General features: G+C 41.2%; 1 protein-coding gene across 16 annotated transcripts in view; it reads right to left on the bottom strand.

Moving 5' to 3' along the window:
• The window catches only part of tcf12 (transcription factor 12), a 455,542-nt gene that overhangs the window by 367,997 nt on the left and 67,457 nt on the right, over positions 1 to 20,088 (bottom strand). The window lies entirely within an intron of this gene.

Here is a 20,088-nt window from a genome sequence, read left to right as displayed (position 1 = left end):
CTTCTCTGACCCTAAATCCATGCCCCCTGGTTATGGACTCCTCAAACAAGGGGAATAGGGCCTTCCTTTCCACTCAATCTAGACCCCTTATAATTTTATACACTTGAATTAGGTCTCCGCTCAGCCTCGATTCCAAAGCAAATAACTCACTGGGAAAAAAGTGATTATACAATTGAAATCCATATTATGTTTGAAAGTGACACACTCCAGTCCCAAACACAAATCTTCAAGTTAAACAAAGCCAATAACATAGGCATGAGGGAACCGCTAAATAAGGCTGATTGGGTAAATAGACTAAAAGGTATGGTGATAGTCAATGGGAAACATTTAAACAATGTTTCGGGGCGGCACAGTGGTTAGCACAGCAGCCTCACAGCTCCAGCGACCCGGGTTCGGTTCTGGGTACTGCCTGTGCAGAGTTGGCAAGTTCTCCCTGTGACCGCGTAGGTTTCCGCCGGGTTTCTCCCACAGCCAAAGACTTGCAGGTTGATAGGTAAATTGGCCATTGTAAAAATTGTTCCTAGTGTAGGTAGGTGGTAGGAGAATTGAGGGAAGGTGGGGATGTGGTAGGGAATATGGGATTAATATAGGATTAGTATAAATGGGTGGTTGATGTTCAGCACAGACTCAGTGGGTTGAAGGGCCTGTTTCAGTGCTGTATCTCTCTATATAAAAAAAAATTCAAAACCTTCAACAAAAGTACAGTCCGTTCACAAAAACTCAAAGTAAGATCCATCTGTGGCACTAAGTAAAGGATAGTGTTAGATTAAAAGAGCAGGCTTATCACGTTGCAAAAAACAGTAGCAAGTCGGAGGATAGGGAATGTTTTAGAATCCAGTAAAAGGCCAAAAAGTTTATAAAAAGGGGAAAACAGAATGAGAATAAACTAGCCAGGAATATAAAAACAGCTTTTAGAAGTATATATAAAAAGTAGCTGAGTAAAAGTTGGTCCCCTAGAGGCAGAAACAGGAGAAATTATAATGGGTAATGAGGAAATGACAGAGACATGGAACAAACATTTTGCATGTCTTCATAGTCGAAGACACAAGTTACATACCAGAAATAGAGGGTAACTCAGGGGAACAACCCAGATACTGAAGCAGTCCATGTCCATATTCAAGCCCTAGACAACATTCAGGCTTGGGCTGATAAGTGGCAAGTAATATTTGCAACCACACAAGTAGCAGGTAATGGGATGTCCAACAAGAGAGAATCTAACCATCTCCCCTTGACATTCAACACCATTACCATCGCTGAATTCTCCACAATCAACATCCTGGGAGTTACCACTGACCAGAAACTGAACTGACGCAGAAACATAAATACTGCGGTACAAGAGCAGGTCAGAGACTGGGAATTCTGTGGCAACGAACTCACGTCTTGACTCCCCAAAGCCTGTCCACCATCTACAAGGAACAAGTCAGGAGTGTGATGGAATACTCTCCATTTGTCCAGATGGGTGCAACTCCAACAACATTCAAGAAGCTCAACACCATCCAGGACAAAGCAGCCCACTTGATTGTAATAAAAGCCGACATGCCATTTGCCAAAGAGACTGGAGTATATAAGAATAAGGAAGTCTTGCTACAATTATTTAACACTTTGGTGAGACTATACCTGGAGTACTGTGTGTAGTTTTGGTCTCCATATTTAACAAGGATATACATGCATTGGAGGCAGTATAGCGAAGGTTTAATAAATGTGTCAGGGACTGGAGAGGGTTTTCTTATGATGAAAGGCTGAGAAAATAGAGTCTATATTTTCTGGAATTTAGAAGACAGGTAATCTTATTCAAACATACAAGATTCTGAAGAGGCTTGACATGGTAGAGACTGAACAGTTGGTTGAGGGATCTAGAGCACGGGGGCAAAGTCTCAAGATAAACAGCTAATGATTTAGAGCTGAGACAATGAAAAATTTCTTCAAAGGGTTGTGAATCTTTGGAATTCTCTACCCCACAGGGCTGTGGATGTTCCATCATTGAACATATTCAAAGGCAGAGATAGACAGATCTTTTGGTCTCTCAGGGAATCAAGAGATATGGGGAGCAGGCAGGAAAGTGCAGTTGAAGTAGAAAATCAGTCTGATTGTACTGAACGGCAGAGCAAGCTTGACAGACTGTAAGAATGGGGTAAGAGTGGAGCTAGGGCAAATAAATTGGAGTCAAAAACTGGCAGGAAAAACTGGTAGACGAACAATGGGCTACCTTCAAAGGTGAGGTAGTTCGGGCACAGTCAAGCTATGTTCCCTCGAAGGGGAAAAAGTACAACAAACAAATCCAGAGCTCCCTGGATGACGAAAGAGGTAGATAAAGAAGAAAAGGTGTGCTTATGACGGATACCAAGTAGAAAACACTACTGAGAACCAGGCTGAATATAGAAGGTCCAGAAGGGAAGTGAAAAAGCAAATAAGAGAAGCAAAGAGAGAGCATGAGAAGGGACTGGCGGGTAGCATTAAAGGAAACTCCAAAGTTTTCTGTAGGCATATAAATAGTAAAAGGGTGATTAAAGGAGGAGTGGGGCCAGTTAGAGACCAGAAAGAGGATTTACACATGGAGGCAGAGGGCACAGCTGAGGTATTAAATTAATACTTTGTTTCTGTCTTTACCAAGGAAGAAGATGCAATCCAGGCAATATTGAAAGAGACGGTAAGTCAGACACTAGAAGGGTTTAAAATTGATAAAGAGGAAGTATTAGATCGGAAGTCTGAACTTAAAAGTGGATAAAGCACCAGGGCCGGATGAGATGCATCCTAAGGATGGAAATCGCGGAGGCACTGGCCACAATTTTTCAATCTTCCTTAGACGTTGGGGTGGTGACAGAGGGCTGGAAAATTGTAAACATTACACCCTTGTTCAAAGATAAGTCCAGCAACTACAGGCCAGTCAGTTTAACTTCAAGTGGTGGGAAAACTTCTAGAAAAATAAGGAAAGCCGGCGTGGATTTCCTAAGGGAAAATCAAGTTTAACTAACTTGGAGTTTTTTGAGGAGGTAACAGAGAGGGTTGATGAGGGCAATGCTGTTGATATGGTATACATGGACTTTCAAAAGGCATTTGATACAGTGCCACACAACAGACTCGTGAGCTAACTTGAAGCTCATGGAATAAAAGGGACGGCAGCAACACGGATACGAAAATGGCTGAGTGACAGGAAACAAAGAGTAGTGGTTAATGGATGTTTTTCGGGCTGGAGGAAGGTTTGTAGTGGAGTTCCCCAGGGATCAGTGTTGGGACCCTTGCTTTTCCTGATATATATTAATGACTTAGACCTTGGTGTACATGGCACAATTTCAAAGTTTGCCGATGATACAAAACTTGGAAGCATTGTGCACTGTGAGGAGGATAGTGTAGAACTTCAAAAGGACATAGACAAGTTGGTGGAATGGGCAGACAGGTGGCAGATGAAGTTCAATGCAGAGAAATCTGAGGTGATTCATTTTGGTAGGAAGAACATGGAGACACAATATAGAATAAGGGGCACAATTCTAAAGGGGCTGCAGGAGCAGAGAGATCGAGGCGTTTATGTGCATAAGTCATTGAAGGTGGCAGGACAGGTTGAGAGGGAGAGGTTAATAAAGCATATAGTATCCTGGCTTTATTAATAGGGGCATGGAGTACAAAAGCAAGGAAGTTATGTTGAACTTGCGTAAGACACTAGTTCAACCTCAACTGGAGCACTGCGTCCAATTCTGGGTGCTGCACTTGAGGAAAGATGCGAGGGCATTGGAGAGAGTAAAAAAAAGAGTCACGAGAATGGTTCCAGGGATGAGGAACTTCAGTTATTAAGATAGATTGGAGAAGTTAGGACTGTTTTCCTTGGAGACGAGAAGGCGGAGGAGTGATTTGACAGGTATTCAAAATCAGGAGGGGTCTGGACAGAGTAGATAGAGAGAAACTGTTCCCACTCATGAAAGGATCAAGAACGAGAGGGCACAGATTTAAAATATTTGGTAAGAGAAGCAAAAGTGACATGAGGAAAAACTTTTTCACGCAGCAAGTAGTTAAGGTCTGGAATGTGCTGCCTGAGAACGTGGTGGAGGCAGGTTCAATTGAAGTGTTCAAAAGGGAATTAGACAGTTATATGAGAAGGAAGAATGTGCAGGGTTATGGAGAGAAAGCAGGGAAATGGGACTGAGGGAAATGCTCTTTCAGAGAGCCAGTGTGGACACGATGGGCCAAATGGCCTCCTTCTGCACTGTAACAATTCTGTGATTCTGTATGGTCGATGCCTACTCCTATTTCTCATGTTCTTAAGGAACCCAAGCCTACCAATCTTTCCTCATAACTAAAATTCTCCAATCCAGAAAACATATTTGTAAATATTAGCAAAATACTGCAGATGCTGGAAATCTGAAATAAAAACAAAGTGCTGGAAATACTCATCAGGTCAGGCAGCATCTGCGAAGTGAGAAGCAGAGTTAACGTTTCAGGTCTGTGACCCTTCATTAGAACATACTTGTAGATCTCCACTATATCCTCCTAGTGCAATCACATCTTTCCAATAGTGCAATGACCAGAACTGCATGCAGCACTCCAGCTGTGGCTTAACCAGTATTTTATACAGTTCCAGAATAACCTCCCTGCTCTTACATTTTATGCCTTGGCAAATAAAGACAAGTACCTCGTATGCATTCTTGACTACTATTATCTACCTGCCCGGTCACCTTCAGGAATCTGTGAAAATGCACTTCAAGATCCCTCTGCTCCTCCACACTTTTCCATTCACAATGTATACCTTTGCTTTATTAGCCTTCCCAAATACATTACCTCACATTTCTCCAGATTGAACTCCATTTTTCCCTGTTCTGCCCAACTGACTAACCCGATGATAGCTTCCTGCAGTCTACTTTCTCAACGATCAACCACATGGCCAATTTTTGTATCATCTGCAAACCTCTGGATCATGCCCCCTATATTCAAGTCCAATTGGATCCATGGGCTTTTACTTTTGTGACCAGGCTGCCATGCAGGACTTTATCAGAAGCCTTGCTGCAATCCATATTGACTATATCAAATGCGCTATCTGAAATTGACTCTAAAATTCAATGTTAGCCAGACATGACCTTTGCTTAAGAAATCCATGCTGTCTGATTAATCAGCGTCTTTCTAAATGAAGATATATCCTGTCCCTCAGAATTTTTTTCCAATAATTTCCCATCACCGAGGTTAGGCTGACTGCCCTGTAATGACTCGGTCTATCCCTTTCTGTTCAACACGAACCCATGTCCTCTGCCTCCCACACAAGTTACCCTTATGGTCTCTAATAAGCTCTATTCTTGGCTTTAGTTAGCCTCTTGCTCTTCATGTATTTATTAAAAACCTTTGGGTTTTCCTTGAGTATACTTGCCAATAATTTTTTCACACCCTCTCTTTGCTTTCCAAATTTCCTTTTTAGATTTTTTTATACACTAGTATTGAGCCCTTGATATATGTTGTAAGCTTCCCTTTTTCCTTTACCCTCTCCTTTAAACCCCTTGATGTCAAGGGGGCTCTGGATTTGTTCATCTCACCCTTTTTCTTTAAGGGAACATACTTGCTCTCAACTGCCACTATCTCTTCCTTGAATGCCTTCCACTGATCTGACACTGATGTACCTTCAAGTAGTTGTTTCCAGCCACTTCAGCCAAATCACATCTCAGCTTAATAAAATTTTCCCCCCAATTGAGAATTTTTCCTGCTCTTTGTTCTTTTCCGTAACTATCCTAAAGCTATCGGAATTATGATCACTTCCACCAAAGTATTTCCCAACTGATACCCCTACCATGTGCCCAGTTTTATTTCCTAAAACTAAATCCAAACTCTGTTGGGGTTGCTATGTACTGGCTAAAAAAGTTCCCCTGAATGCATTTTTAAGAATTCTGCTTCCTCTGCGCCTTTCACACTAATTCTATCCCAGTGAATATTAGGGTGCTTGAGCTCCCCCACTATTACTGCCCTGTCTTTGCATTTCTCAAAGATTTGCCTATATGTTTGCTCTTTTAACTCCCCTTGACTGTTTGGGGGTCTATAGTACACTCCCATAGTGTGACTGCTCCCTTTTTCTTCTTCAGTTCAACCCATATGGCCTCTAGGATCATCCTTCCACTATATCACCCCTCCTCACAGCTGTAATTGTTCCTTGAATCAATATTGCAACCCTCCTTTTTTTATTCCCCTCTCTATTGCGTCTGAAAACTCTATCCAGGAGCCTCTGGAGCTCAACAAGCACGAGACTCAGTCGGTAACAAAAAACAAACTAAAGAACAGGCAAGCAGGTAATTTGAAGCATATTAGCACCACTGTATTTGTAATCAAAGCCCATTTTTCAGATGGAGAGAAAGTTACAAAACTCTTCACCTTTTTTTGGTCAGGTCCAAAGTCAAGTAGATTGTTTCTGGGAATCTTTAAGTACCACTCATTACGAGGAAGTACATGGCAACAGCAATAGACCCTCACCCGCCCGCCCTCAAAAGACCACAGATCAAAATAAAACCCATGGCCCACCTGCCAAAGAAAATTAAATACCTTGAGAAATTCAGCTCTAGAAATTGGGGATCAAGCTAGTAACTGAAGTGCCAGATTAGCACATCTAGCTCCAGGGAAAATGTTTGGGGATTGAACGATGGTGTAAGCTGGGAAACAAAAATCAGATGAGCAGAAATTAGAACTAACACTGAAAGAGATGATCAGAGAAGTGTTCAGACATCAACAGCTGAAGACATCACTAAATTTCATTTTTAACACAAATATATTTAAATCACCCTTAGTTATGGCTAATTAAAACTGAACAAAACAATATTTCCAGATTTAGACATTACGTGGTGCACTGCATCTTGCAAAGAACTGCTAATAAACTGAAGACAAACAGCTGACACACACAATAGATGAATTGGGAAAAAAAGCTTGCCTTCAGGAAATATAACAACTTTGTGTTTCAATAAATCATGAGATTTCAGGGCCATATCCATTGTTAAAGTTTAAAGTTTCATAAAATGTGAGTTAGCTGTTGATGCAAAGCAAACAGACCAGAGTGGTAATGCAAGGCAAGGGATTTCAAAGACTGGTTTTAGAACCATAGAAATGTTATGGCACAGAAAGAAGCCATTCAGTCCATGGTGTCTGTGCTAGCTGAAAAAACTAGCTGTCCAATCTAATCCCATCTTCCAGCACCTGGGTCTGTAGCCTTGCAGGTTACAGCACTTCAGTGCATGTCCAGGTACCTTTTAAATGAGTTGAGGGTTTCTGCCTCTTCCACTGATCCTGGCAGTGAATTCCAGACACCCACCACCCTCTGGGTGAAAAAGTTTTTCCTCACGTCCCCTCTAATCCTTCTACCAATCATCTTAAATCTGTGCCCCCTGGTGATTGATCTCTCCGCAATGGGAAACAAGTCCTTCCTGTCTACTCTATCTAGACCCCTCAATTTTGTACACCTCACTTAAGTCACTCCTCAGCCTCCTCTGTTCTATGGAAAACAACCCTAGCCTATCCAATCTTTCCTCATAGCTGCAACTTTCAAGCCCTGGCAACATTCTTGTAAATCCCCTCTGTACTCTCTCCAGAGCAATTATGTCCTTTCTGTAATGTGGTGACCAGAACTGTACACAATACACCAGCTGTGTCCAAACAAGCATTTTATACAGTTCCAGCATTACATCCCTGCTTCTGTATTCTACACCTCAGCCTATAAAAGGATAGCATTTCTCCCCTTGACCTTCTCAGGGATGGTGTTCACCTGAACATTTTTTAAGCCATTTAGCACTTTTACAAAATTAATGTTCCTGGATGTTACGGACATAAGAAATAGGAGCAGGAGTAGGCCATTCAACCCTTCAAGACAACTCCACCATTCAATGAATCATGGCTGATAGCTACTTCAACACCATTTTCCTGCACTATCCCCAAATCCCTTGATGCTTTTAATCTGTAGAAATCTATCGATCTCAGTCTCATACTTAACACTGTGCCTCCACCACCCTCTGGGACAGAGAATTCCAAAGATTCACCACCCTCTATGTGAAGAAATTCCTCCTCATCTCAGTTCTAAATGGCCTGCCCCTTACTCTGAGACTGTGGCCCCTGGTTCTAGACCCCCAGCCAGGGGAAACATCGTTCCTGCATCTACCCAGTTGAGCCCTGTAAGAATTTCCTATATTTCAAGATCACCTCTCATTCTTCCAAAGATTAGAGAATATAGGCTCAGTTTCCTCAATCTCTCCACATAGGGCAATCCCACCATCCCAGGGATCAGTCTGGTAAGCCTTTGTTGCACTCCCTCTATGGCAGGTATATCCTTCCTTAGGTAAGGAGACCATACTGCACTCAATATTCCAGGTGCAATTTCACCAAGGCTCAAAACAACAGCAGTAAGACATCTTTACTCCTAAACTCAAATCCTCTTGTAATGAAGACCAACATACCATTTGCTTTAATTGCTTGCTGTACCTACGTTAGCTTTCAGTGACTCATGACAAGGACACCCAAGTCCCTTTGAAGTTCAACATTTCCCAGCCTCTCACCATTTTAAAAATTCTGTTTCTGTTTTTCCTACCAAAGTGTATTCCACCTGCCAAATTTTTGCCCACTCGTTTAGCCTCTCCAAATCCCCTTGAAGTGTCTTTGTATCCTCCTCACAACTCACACTTACACCTAGTTTTGCATCATCTGAAAACTTGGAAATATTACATTTAATCCCCACTTCCAAATCATTGATATGGAATGTGAATAGCTGGGACCCAAGCATTGATCTTTCCAGTACCCCACTGGTCACAGTCTGCCAACCTGAAAATTAGCCATTTATTCCGACTCTGTTTTCTGTCCACTAACCAGTTCTCAATCCATGCCAGTATATTCCCCCCAATCCCATGTGCTCTAATTTTGTTTACTAACCTGTGTGGGACCTTATCAAAAACTTTCTGAAAATATAAAATATATCACATTCACCGGTTCCCCTTTATCTAATCTGCTAGTTACATCCTCAAAAAACGCTAACAGGTTTGTTAAAAATGATTTCCCTTTCATAAATGTGCTGACTCTGCCCAATCCTATCATTATTTTCTAAGTGTCCTGTTATCACATCCTTTGTAATAGATTCTAGCATTTTCCCCGATGACTGATGTTAGAATAACAGGTCTCTAGGTCCCCATTTTCTCTCTCCCTTCTTCGTTAAATAGTGGTGTTACAATTGCCACCTTCCAATCTGCAGGAACCATTCCAGAGTCTATGGAATTTTGAAAAATGACCACTAATGCATCTACTATCCCGACAGCCACTTCTTTCAATACACTCAGCAGAAAAGTTGAATGCAAAAGACTGAACAATGAGGGATCAAGGGATTAGACAATCAACCATGATCGTTTTTGAATGGCAGAGCAGGCCCAAAGGGCCGAATGGCCTACTCCTGCTCCTATTTTCTAGATTTCTAAGTTCCGAGGAGTATGATTGAGGTTTTCTTACTAGAGGATTCCCATTTCATTGTTCATAAGCGAGTTAAGCAGTTTCATAACAAAAACTAAGCTAAACCAGGCCAGTTTTTTTAAGGCCACAAAGTCTGTTTGCTGTAAAGACAACACCCTGAGGTGAATTGTAGGTTCACAGCTATTGCTGAGTTAAGTTTACAGATCCAGAGGCTTGTAAATTCACAGGATGGAAGGCAATTTGTGTGCAGAGGCAGACTGCGTATTTCAGGTAGTACTTATTCACATTGCTGCCGACTGCCCAGTTTTAATTTGTGATTGGTGGTTTTCAATCCTGCTTGCAAGTTGCTGACTGTTATGCTCCCTCCCTCCCTATTCAATTCTGGCTTGTTACTCTTTACCCAATATAAAAGTTGAATTGAAGAGCACTGGAATAAAATTAATTGGATAGCTCTTTCGAAGAGCTGGCAGAGGCATACTGGCCCGAATGACCTCCTCCTGTGCTGTAAGATTCTACGATCATTCAAGTCAGTGTGCAACAAAGCACGAGCTACAAACATGCATAAATAAATATTCTCTAAATGAATACTACTACCTTGGGGAACACAAGAGGAACTCTGATGAGGATCTCAGCATGAACACCATGAATGCAAGCAGCCATCTAACTAAAAAGATCTTGAAAATTTGATTTGAAATCTGAGCTGCAGGGGGTGAAAACTCATGCACTCTAAGTAAAGGTGTGTGCAACTATCACATATGGTATGTACATTTATCAGCATGTTGGAATAGTTAACATCCTTAACCTCTTAATGATCACAAAAGTGTAAAGACTGCTTCTCAAGGGCTGATCTTTTCCTTGCTTCCTAGAATGTCAATTCCTTGCGTTATGCACGAGAAACCAGATTTTCTTTTCCCACCTAAGTATGTGTTCTTGCCTTACAAGAAAAGGGCAGCACAGTGGCGCAGTGGTTAGCACCGCAGCCTCACAGCTCCAGGGACCCGGGTTCGATTCTGGGTACTGCCTGTGCGGAGTTTGCAAGTTCTCCCTGTGACCGCGTGGGTTTTCACCGGGTGCTCCGGTTTCCTCCCACAGCCAAAGACTTGCAGGTGATAGGTAAATTGGCCATTATAAATTGCCCGTAGTGCAGGTAGGTGGTAGGGAATATGGGATTACTGTAGGGTTAGTATAAATGGGTGGTTGTTGGTCGGCACAGACTCGGTGGGCCGAAGGGCCTGTTTCAGTGCTGTATCTCTAAATAAAAAATAAATAAATACTGAATGGTAAATGACCAGCACCTAAAGCTCATGGTTAACAAACTGGGTTTCCAGTGCATGCTCCAACCATTGATTAAGACATGAACAATTGGAATGTGTTCACCTAACCTCGTCTGGGCAAAGATGCTCCAAGTGGGTGAAGGGTCTGGGCCTTACTGTGGGAGACCAATTACTATCTTCAGAAGCAGCATGTTGCTGAGCACGAGATGATCTTCAAGACTCTCAGCACAGACTCAGTGGGCCGAAGGGCCTGTTTCAGTGCTGTATCTCTCTACGACTCTATGACTCCAAAAAAGGTTTTCAGGGCAAAGTCATGAATCCTATTTGTGAATAGTTTTCCATGTCCTTTCCTTTACAATTGCAGCATTCAACATTGCTAGGACACTACTGGCCAGTCTCCTAATTCATTTAAGTGGACAACTCCTTACCTATGGCACAAGATGCAGGTCTTGTGAAAAAGGGCAACTGCCAAGTCAGAGTAGCTGATGTCATCTGTGCAACACAATCAGGAAAAGCACTCAGCAACAAGAGGGATAGCAGAGCCACAAAACATAGCAGCTGCGTGGCTGTCAACAGAATGGACCTGATAGCAGATCATGTGGCCTATGATTTCCTTGCCTCTGCAGCTCAAACAAGGTCAAACGAGAGTCTGTCAGCCAACCCACTAAGTAGCACCCTTTTAAAAGTAAAAGCAAAGGGCTTGTATATCAGTACTTGAAGCCTCTGCAGACTGCTGTACGTTAAGGTATACCTTAGTCAGCAGGGTATTAAGGAAGATGAGATGGAATCAGGAGGCTAGAAGGAAGGGAGGGAATTTACCAAAGCAAAAGACCAATATTCATCTATTTCCCTCCCCTCTTCGTGCCACATCCAAAAGTCTTTTGATGGGCAAAACTGTTGTACCAACTAATGCATGATATTATTTTGTCAATATAGAGCTGTATCCATTAACGACAGCAGGGTCCAAGCTTGGGGGCTGCTTAGTTGCGCACAATGGCACCTCATGGGGAACAGAAGTTCAAAATCAACTTTCTTTATTCATTTGCGCATATCTTAAACTGAGGATACTAACAGATACAAGTATTCTGATTCAGGATTTATCCAATGAGGCGCCTGCACTACCAACCCGTTCCAAATCTCCACCCTAATAAAATTTTAACAGAGCAAAGCAGTGAACAAAAAAAAAAAAGTGGACCTTCAGAGCTGGTTGCCAGAACTCAAGGAACTAGTTAACGGGATGGAGCTTTTGATATCCCTACTGCTAAGCATCAAAGTCGCATTAAGTAATAACAAGATCAGGTTATTCAATTCAATTTTTGAGAGTCAGGAATGTTTTTTTTTTAAATTATGAAGTGGTTCAGCTGAGAAACACCAACCATTAAGTAACTCACTTTCTTGGGACGTGGGTGTTGCTGGCAAGGCCAACACTTGCTGACCGTCCCTAATTACCCTCGAGGTGATGGTCTTCTTGAACCACTGCAGTCCATCTGGTGAGAGTACTCCCACAGTGCTGTTCGGAAGGGAGTTCCAGGATTTTGACCCAGTGACAGTGAAGGAACGGCGATATAGTTCCAAGTCAGGATCGTGTGTGACTTGGAGGGGAACTTGCACATGGTGGTGTTCCCATGCATCTCCAGCCCTCATCCTTCTAGGTGGTAGAGGTCATGGGCTTGGAAGGTGTTGTCGAAGGAGCCTTGGTGCGTTGCTGCAGTGCATCCTGTATACGGTACACACTGATGACACTGTGCATCGGTGGTGGAAGAAGTAAATGTTTACGGGAATGGATGGGGTGCCGATCAAGCAGACTGCTTTGCCCTGGATGGCGTTGAGTTTCATGAGCATTATTGGACCCGCACAACCAGGCAAAGACAGTATTCCATCACACTCCTGACTTGTGCCTTGTAATGGAGGACAGGATTTGGAGAGTCAGGTGAGTTACTTGCCTCAGAATTCCCCGTCTCTGACCTACTCTGCTCTTAGTCGCTGTATTTATATGGCTGGTCCAATTCAGTTTCTGGTCAATGGTAACTCAAGATGATGATAGTTGGGGGAAGCAGCAATGGTAATGCCATTGAATGTCATGAGGAGATGGTTAGATTCTCTCTTGTTGGAGATGGTCATTGCCTAGCATTTGCGTGACGCGAATGTTACTTGCCACTTTTTAGCCCAAGTCTGAATGTTGTCCAGGTCTTGCTGCATATAGACACGGACTGCTTCAGTATTTGAGAAGTCGCGAATGGTGAACATTGCGCAATCAGCGATCAGCAAACATCCCCACTTCCGACCTTATGATAGAAGGAAGGTTATTGAAGAAGCAGCTGAAAATTGGTCAGCCCAGAACACTATCCTGAGCAACCCCTGCAGCAATGTCCTAGGACTGAGGTGACTGGCCTCCAACAACCACATCCATCTTCCTTTGTGCTAGTATGACTTCAACCAGTGGAGAGTTGCCCCCGATTCCCATTAACTTCAAATTTGCCAGGAATCCTTGATGCTACATGCAGTCAAATGCTGCTTTGATGTCAAGGGCAGTCACTTTCACCTCACCTTGAGATCAGCTCTTTTGTCCATGTTTGGACCAAGGCTGTAATGATGTCAGGAACTGAGTGGCCCTGTCGGTACCCAAACTGAGCATCAGTAAGCAAGAAGATTATTTTGTATCTGTAATAGATTATAACATCTGGAATGCACCAATACACATTTAATACATTCTTAGTGTGTCTCCTGTGGTGTTACTCACCATGACTGAGGGGACATTGAGTTTTTATAATAGGGTATATGCCATGTAATGCACAGTGTACCATTAGAGTTACTGACTTAATGGCCAAATAATGTCAAATTCCATTTTTATCACAAGATTTTCTTGAAACTTCAGGATTGAATTCTGCAATTATGTTCATCTGTACAAGACTTAGTAAAGCAAATAGTCCTTTTCTTAAGTTATTTTACATTTATGATGGAAAGCTATGATTACAAAACGTATCCATAGTTGGTAGGCTGTGGGGAAGGGAAGACTGGCATTTTCAAAAACTATTTTGGGCAACTTCATTAGTTTACACACTCCTTTCTTTTACTGTCAAGTTCTCCTGACATGATTGGACCTTTTCATGAGCCATCAATAATTGTGAATTGGTAGTTCTCTGGTCACTTTCCTTTCTTTTGATCAAAGTTCTCTGTTTCCTCCATTCTGATTTTTTTGCAGTTTTCCTTTGAACTGAAATATTCAATGGCTCTACTCAAAACTATTTAATGTTTTTAAAAGTCGGGAGTATTATACTATATGAAGTGTAAATGCTTAACTCTAACGATATAGGTTTAATCACTTGCCAAACAGAGGGTCCATGCAGTGGCCAATTAAGAGGCTGCTTCTATTAAATAAGCACTAGGCGACATTGTACAGATATCCAGTGATACACGACAGGGCATTCTGATTTTCCTGGATTTATTATTTTGCACACCTGAAGAGCTCCTTAGTAATATGAACTGCATGCCAATTCATTTATCCATACAAATGCAATTGTTATTTTGAAATCTTGCTACCATATTTTATACAATGTATTTTTATACATTATGCATGCTCTTACTTTTTGTCATGGCTGAAAACATTATTTGCCCCTAATAATTTCATTTATAAGACAATATAAGTACAGACCCTTCTCCTGGAAGCCAAGTGATTCCCCCAGAGTTCAGATTCCTGGAAATCATGTGGCCTCCCGAGGCAGCAGTGATAAGGCAGGATTCTTGGAAATCATGTGGTATCCTCAAGTTTCAGTGATAAGGCAGAATTCCTAGAAACCACATGGCCCCAATTTCTGTAAAACACAGGGTCCCTTAATTCGAAAGAAGTAAAGGACTGTGCAGTGGGTTACACTACCCTAGGTGTCTGTCACTTTAAGAAAAAAGTAAGAAACTGATCACTGCACCTAAGACCAATCAAAAGAACTGGGGAGGGTTGTTCAGTTTCAAGAAAGAGTTAAAAATCTGTGTGTAGCAGCCTTTGACGCACAGATTTACTAGAGAAGAGGAATAACAAAGAAGAATGAAGTATGAAGAGGCCAGAACTAGCGTCGCTCTGTATCCAAGCACTGCGGGAAGTAAAGACCATGTGCGACTAGCAAACTATCACCTGGTTGTTACACATAATTTTGTTACTTAATAAATCCTCTAATTTGTTACATCGAAACTATTGTTTGTAATGGTTTTATTTTGTTCCAAGAACCCGAACAAGGTTCAAAACCACCCAGAACCTTTACACTTTTGTTGCTTTATCATTTTCTTCCAAGCGTGATGCAGAAAGTTGAGCATGACTGACAAAAACTACACAACAGACATATAAATAGGCCATATTTGGGAAAAGGTGAGTATGAAGAGATGCACACATACCTTTTATGTTTAAGTACAGTTTATCAAAGTTTTAAGTCTTCCCCATGCACCACACCCCCCATACCCGACATCATGCTTATAACACAATGCAGCCAGAGGATATAGTTCTGTCCCAGCTAAGCCTGATTAATACTTCAACATTTTCATAGGCTTATTCAATTACGCTGTTCTGCCACTATAGTTTCGAACTAATCCTTACCTGGGGAACTCTGCTTCCACACTACCTTCTTAGCAGAAGAATAGGAAATCTTCCCCATCCCCCACAATGTATGCCAAGCTTAAAAAAAAGTAGGCATTATAATCAACACAGCTAAGTGGCAGTTGCAGCAAACTCCAGCTGAGACAGAATGTCTTGGTTTATACTTCTAATAATGCTGTGACACTAACAAAGCACTCAAAATGTCAAGTGACTTTCAACTGTCTCCATTTTTGATGAGAACGCGACACATCTGAAGTTCAGAAAGCTGCTGTGGTTTAACCACGCAGTTTACGAACATTATACAAATAAGGGTTCAACCAAAAATCAAAATGGTGACTGGAGTTTGTGTTAATTGTACCATATAGTGCAGAAATGGCACCTTCTCTTACCCAATAAGTAGGGGTGCCAACCCTCCAGGATTGTCCTGGGGTCTCCAGGGATCAAAGATTACACTCCTGGACACTGCTGCAAGTAAACCACGAGAAAAGGAGAAAAAAAAATTTAAGTTCTTTTTCACCCCATTTGCTTTGAACACTTTTGTAACAGAAATGTTGAGGATTGGGGGAGGGGGGCAAGGCTACTGACTGGGCAAAACAGTTGGAAGGTCATGTGATGAAACCACAAGGATACGTCCAGAGTTGGCAATTGCACCAGGTTAAAGGATTTTGCCTCTATTTAATTCTATTGCTGTTTTATAGCACAATAATGTAGATACAATCAATATATGAATTCACAGGAAGATTAACCAGAATTCATTTGAGAAGCTGGCTCCCAGAAGTTTACAATGAAAACTTATGAAAAATAGTTGAACATTAAATTAAAAAGTAAATATTTGCATGAAGTTCTTTTTCCCTTCTGCCCATTAATTTAAAATAAATTCACTTCAAACATCTGTTCAAGTCGTGAAGGAATGAGAAACTGAATCTCCATGCTAAATTATGTTGTGACTTTCTGCAAGTTCATACTTTTATATTTGCAAAACAATTCTTAATCCCGAAGTATATAAACATCCATACTTATTTAAATTTTCTCAACATTGAAATAAAAGACATACAGACAACAATTATAACCTTACAAATCATTGCTAGACTCATTTAAAAATTTGGCTTTAAAGTTCTAAATCAAGCACACATTTTGAACACTTAAATTTAAAGTGTTTTACCAACAAACCAACACACAAATGCCACAGATAATAGCACAACTTGTGGTATAATGGCGACATCTATGCTGAAGCAAACACTGCATTAAATTATTCTGGATGCAAAGTTTTAATAATTTTGCTTATGCATCTACTTCTTGTAAAAGTCACTTGCTTGCCATCATACTTTTGCTATTCCAACCAATGAAGCACCCATGTCTGCCTATCCATCATCAACCTTGTCCAAATAAAACCCCATTCTGCTTTTGCAGCAGCATCCCACAAACCCCTTCCCAGTACTTTTACTTGCAGTATCCACACTCCACCACCATTCTCATGTCTACCCTCCCACCACTACTACATAAAGCAATTGCACCCACACCACAGAATCTCTCTCCCACCCCTCCAAATGGCCAGGACTTACCCCTCACCCCTTTCTACCATCCACTAATCAATTTCTACATAACACCAGTACCTGCTTCCGTGCTCTCTAATGCTACAACCATCCTTCTCTGTTACCCTACATTGTGCAACTCCCTCCTCAGTTCCTACAAACATTTGCTACCACCTCTAGTGCTCACACATATCATGCATCATGATGCCCCACTCCTAATCACTAAGAGTAGCCTCCCAATCCAAATTATCACAGCTCCACACAACTGCAGTATATATTTCTTTTAATCCAACTATTTGCAGCCTGAAACATCCATCCCACCATATCCCTCTGTACCGAGTTTACTTAAAAAAGTTAAACTTAATTATGTAGGTAAACTATTAATGCAGACCACAAATTTACAGTTGCATGCAATGTCCACAATTTTAGAATTCAACCCTAAAAATATCTCAAACACTTCTACAAATTACTTTTTAAAAAGCAGTCATCTTAATAGAATGTTGAATGTTACATAGCATAAAACATATGCTCCAATTCACTATCACAACATATCACAAAATTATTTTACCCAACTGAAGCAACTCAAGACATCGACTACAACAGACTTTGCTGAATAATTCTAAGGCAAATGTAATTTATCCTGAATAAATCCTTATCAGTCAAAAGATTACTATCAGGTTTACTATTAGTAGTAATATTAGTATTATCCAGTTAGTAATTCTTTCCTGCATGCCTTTCATGAAACACACTAACTTCACACTAATGTTAGATAGCTTTATAAAAAAAGCTTCAACATAAGTGTAAACTGAGAAAAAGGTGACTGCATAGAAATTACAAGGATTCCATTTTACAATTGAAAACAGAAACACTATAAACGCTTAAGGGACAAATCATAAATTTTATATTGTAGATTATGGTTACTTTGCTGGCAGAAACTAAGAGTGGGAAACAGCTATAACTGATCTTCAGGTTTTTTTTTTAAAGTAAATTTACTAAATTCACTTGGAAAAATTGATGATGCAATTTGCCTGAAAATGTATTTTGGAACACAGAAGTCAACCCAAGAGAAATAACAAGAATTTTCAAATAGACAGGGTGTAGCCTAATTTGCCAATGTGCAAAAGGAATTTCAGTGTGAAGAGGTAGGAAATAAACATGTAACTAGTACTTTGAAAAATCCCACAAAACGCTTCAAAAATTAAAATTGTGCTTTAAAAAAATGACACTTAATAATGCAAAGCAGATTTACTTTTCAAACCATTTAATTGTGCAACTTGCACATGGGAAGGCATTATTACAAAACACTTTTTTGGCATACTTGATGTTTTAGCAGTTTAGATTACAAAATGGTACTTGACAAGACCTTGCATAAGTTGGTGCACACAGTTAGGTGTTTACGTATGAACAGAGACTTCACAATAAGCTTTCCCTTTCCAACCTGGCCACCCTCCTCCTTCAGCCTTCTGTTGCCCTTTTTTTAAAAAAAATTGTTCATGGGATATGAGCATTGCTCGCAAGGCCAGCATTTGCTGCCCATCACTAATTGTCCTTGAAAAGATGGTGGTGATCTTATTCAACAGCTGCAGTCCATTTAGTCCAAGTACACCCACAGTGCTGTTAGGGAGGGAGTTCCAGGTTTTTTGATCCAACGACTGTGAAGGAACGGCAATACAGTTCCAAATCAGGATAGCGTGCAACGTGGATGGGAACTCTGTTTGCATGCATCAGCTGCCCTTATTCCTCTAGGTGGTAGAGGTCGCTGGTTTGCAAGGTGCTGTCAATAGGAAACTGGACGAGTTGCTGCAGTACATCTTGTATACAGTACAAGCTGATGCTGCTGTGCGTCAGTGGCGGACGGAGTGAATGTTTAAGGTGGTGAATGGGATGCTGATCAAGCAGGCTTCATTGTCCTGGACAATGTTGAGCTGCTGAGTGCTGTTGGAGCCACACTCATCCAGGCAAGTGCGGAGTATGCCACCACACTCCTGACTTGCGCCTTCCAGATGGACAGCATACTCTAGGGAATCAGGAGGGGAAGTTACTCACCACTGAATTCCCAGCCTCTGACCTGCTCTTGTGACACAGTACTTACATGGCTGGCCCAGTTAAGTTTCTGATCAATTGTAACCGCTAAGATATTGATGGTGGGGGGATTCAGCAATAGTCACTGAACGTCAAGGGTAGACGGTCTAGATTCTCTCTTGTTGGAGACAGGTCATTGCCTTGCACTTGCATGGCACGAAGGTTACTTGCAACTACCCTACAATACATATCCTTAGTGAGAAACTAAAAAAGAAAAAAAAGGCTTTTAAAAGCAAGGATGGCAACAGTAATCAGGCATTAGCTAGGGTTTTTTCCCGTTACATATTTCCTCGTTGACTTTTGATTCTAAGTCTAACAGTTATGATCCTGTAGGTTTTTTTTCTTGTCCAGGAAGTATGCAGTGTGCCTTTAAGGCGGTAAAAGGATCAGTACTGCTTTAAGGCAACAAGCTCCAGGGACTGTGAGCAAGGAAAGCGCATCTTGGGTGCCCCGGGATACAGTCATACAGACTGGAAGTACCAGCCAGCTTCAAATGTGCATCCTGGTTGCCCTTGGATACAGCCACTCAGACGGAGAATCAAGGGATACAATGTTGCAATTTAATTAAGTGGCTTATAGTGAAAATACACTGTTCTAATTCTCAGACACAAACATATAGACTGTCTGCCAGCATATACTGAAGGAAAAGAGAGCTCTCTCTCAGTTTATTTAAACCCTATTTATTATACTCACAAAAAAATTTAAAGAAGCTTCAAGCCTTTTAATTCCTTAAAAGAAAATATCCAATTACTTCAACTATTGAACTGTAATTGCTGAATTCATCGCTAGAAAGGGAAGGGCATCACTTCAGCTGCTGAAAGAGACTATGGACTGTTCTACTGTTGAAGAACCTTTCTTCCCACCCACCCCCCCCCCCAATCGGACAGCTGTGAGGACTTCAAGCAACCTTGAACTGTTCCACATTGGAAGATTCCACTTTGACAGGAGCGTAAATCTGCAAGGACACTAACTTTTTCTATTTTAACTGTTGTTTATATCTTGGTAGTGTTTAAGAATTTAGTTTTTCTAATTAAACAGCTAATTTGTTGACCTAAAGACACCTGGTTTGGTTAGCCTCATTCAGGGGTTGGTGGATGGTCAATTTGGCTGTGAATTTCTTTAATTTGGAAAGTTTAAAGTGATATGTTAGGCAATCTGTGGAGGGACGGGACTGTATAAACAGTGCGTTTCTCCCACCACAATCAGAATCATATATTTTGAT

This window comes from Heterodontus francisci, chromosome 38 (assembly GCF_036365525.1).
Source record: "Heterodontus francisci isolate sHetFra1 chromosome 38, sHetFra1.hap1, whole genome shotgun sequence".
Taxonomy (NCBI): Eukaryota; Metazoa; Chordata; class Chondrichthyes; order Heterodontiformes; family Heterodontidae; genus Heterodontus; species Heterodontus francisci.
The sequence above is the reverse complement of the archived record's forward strand: the minus strand, read 5'-3'. Positions and strand labels throughout refer to the sequence as shown.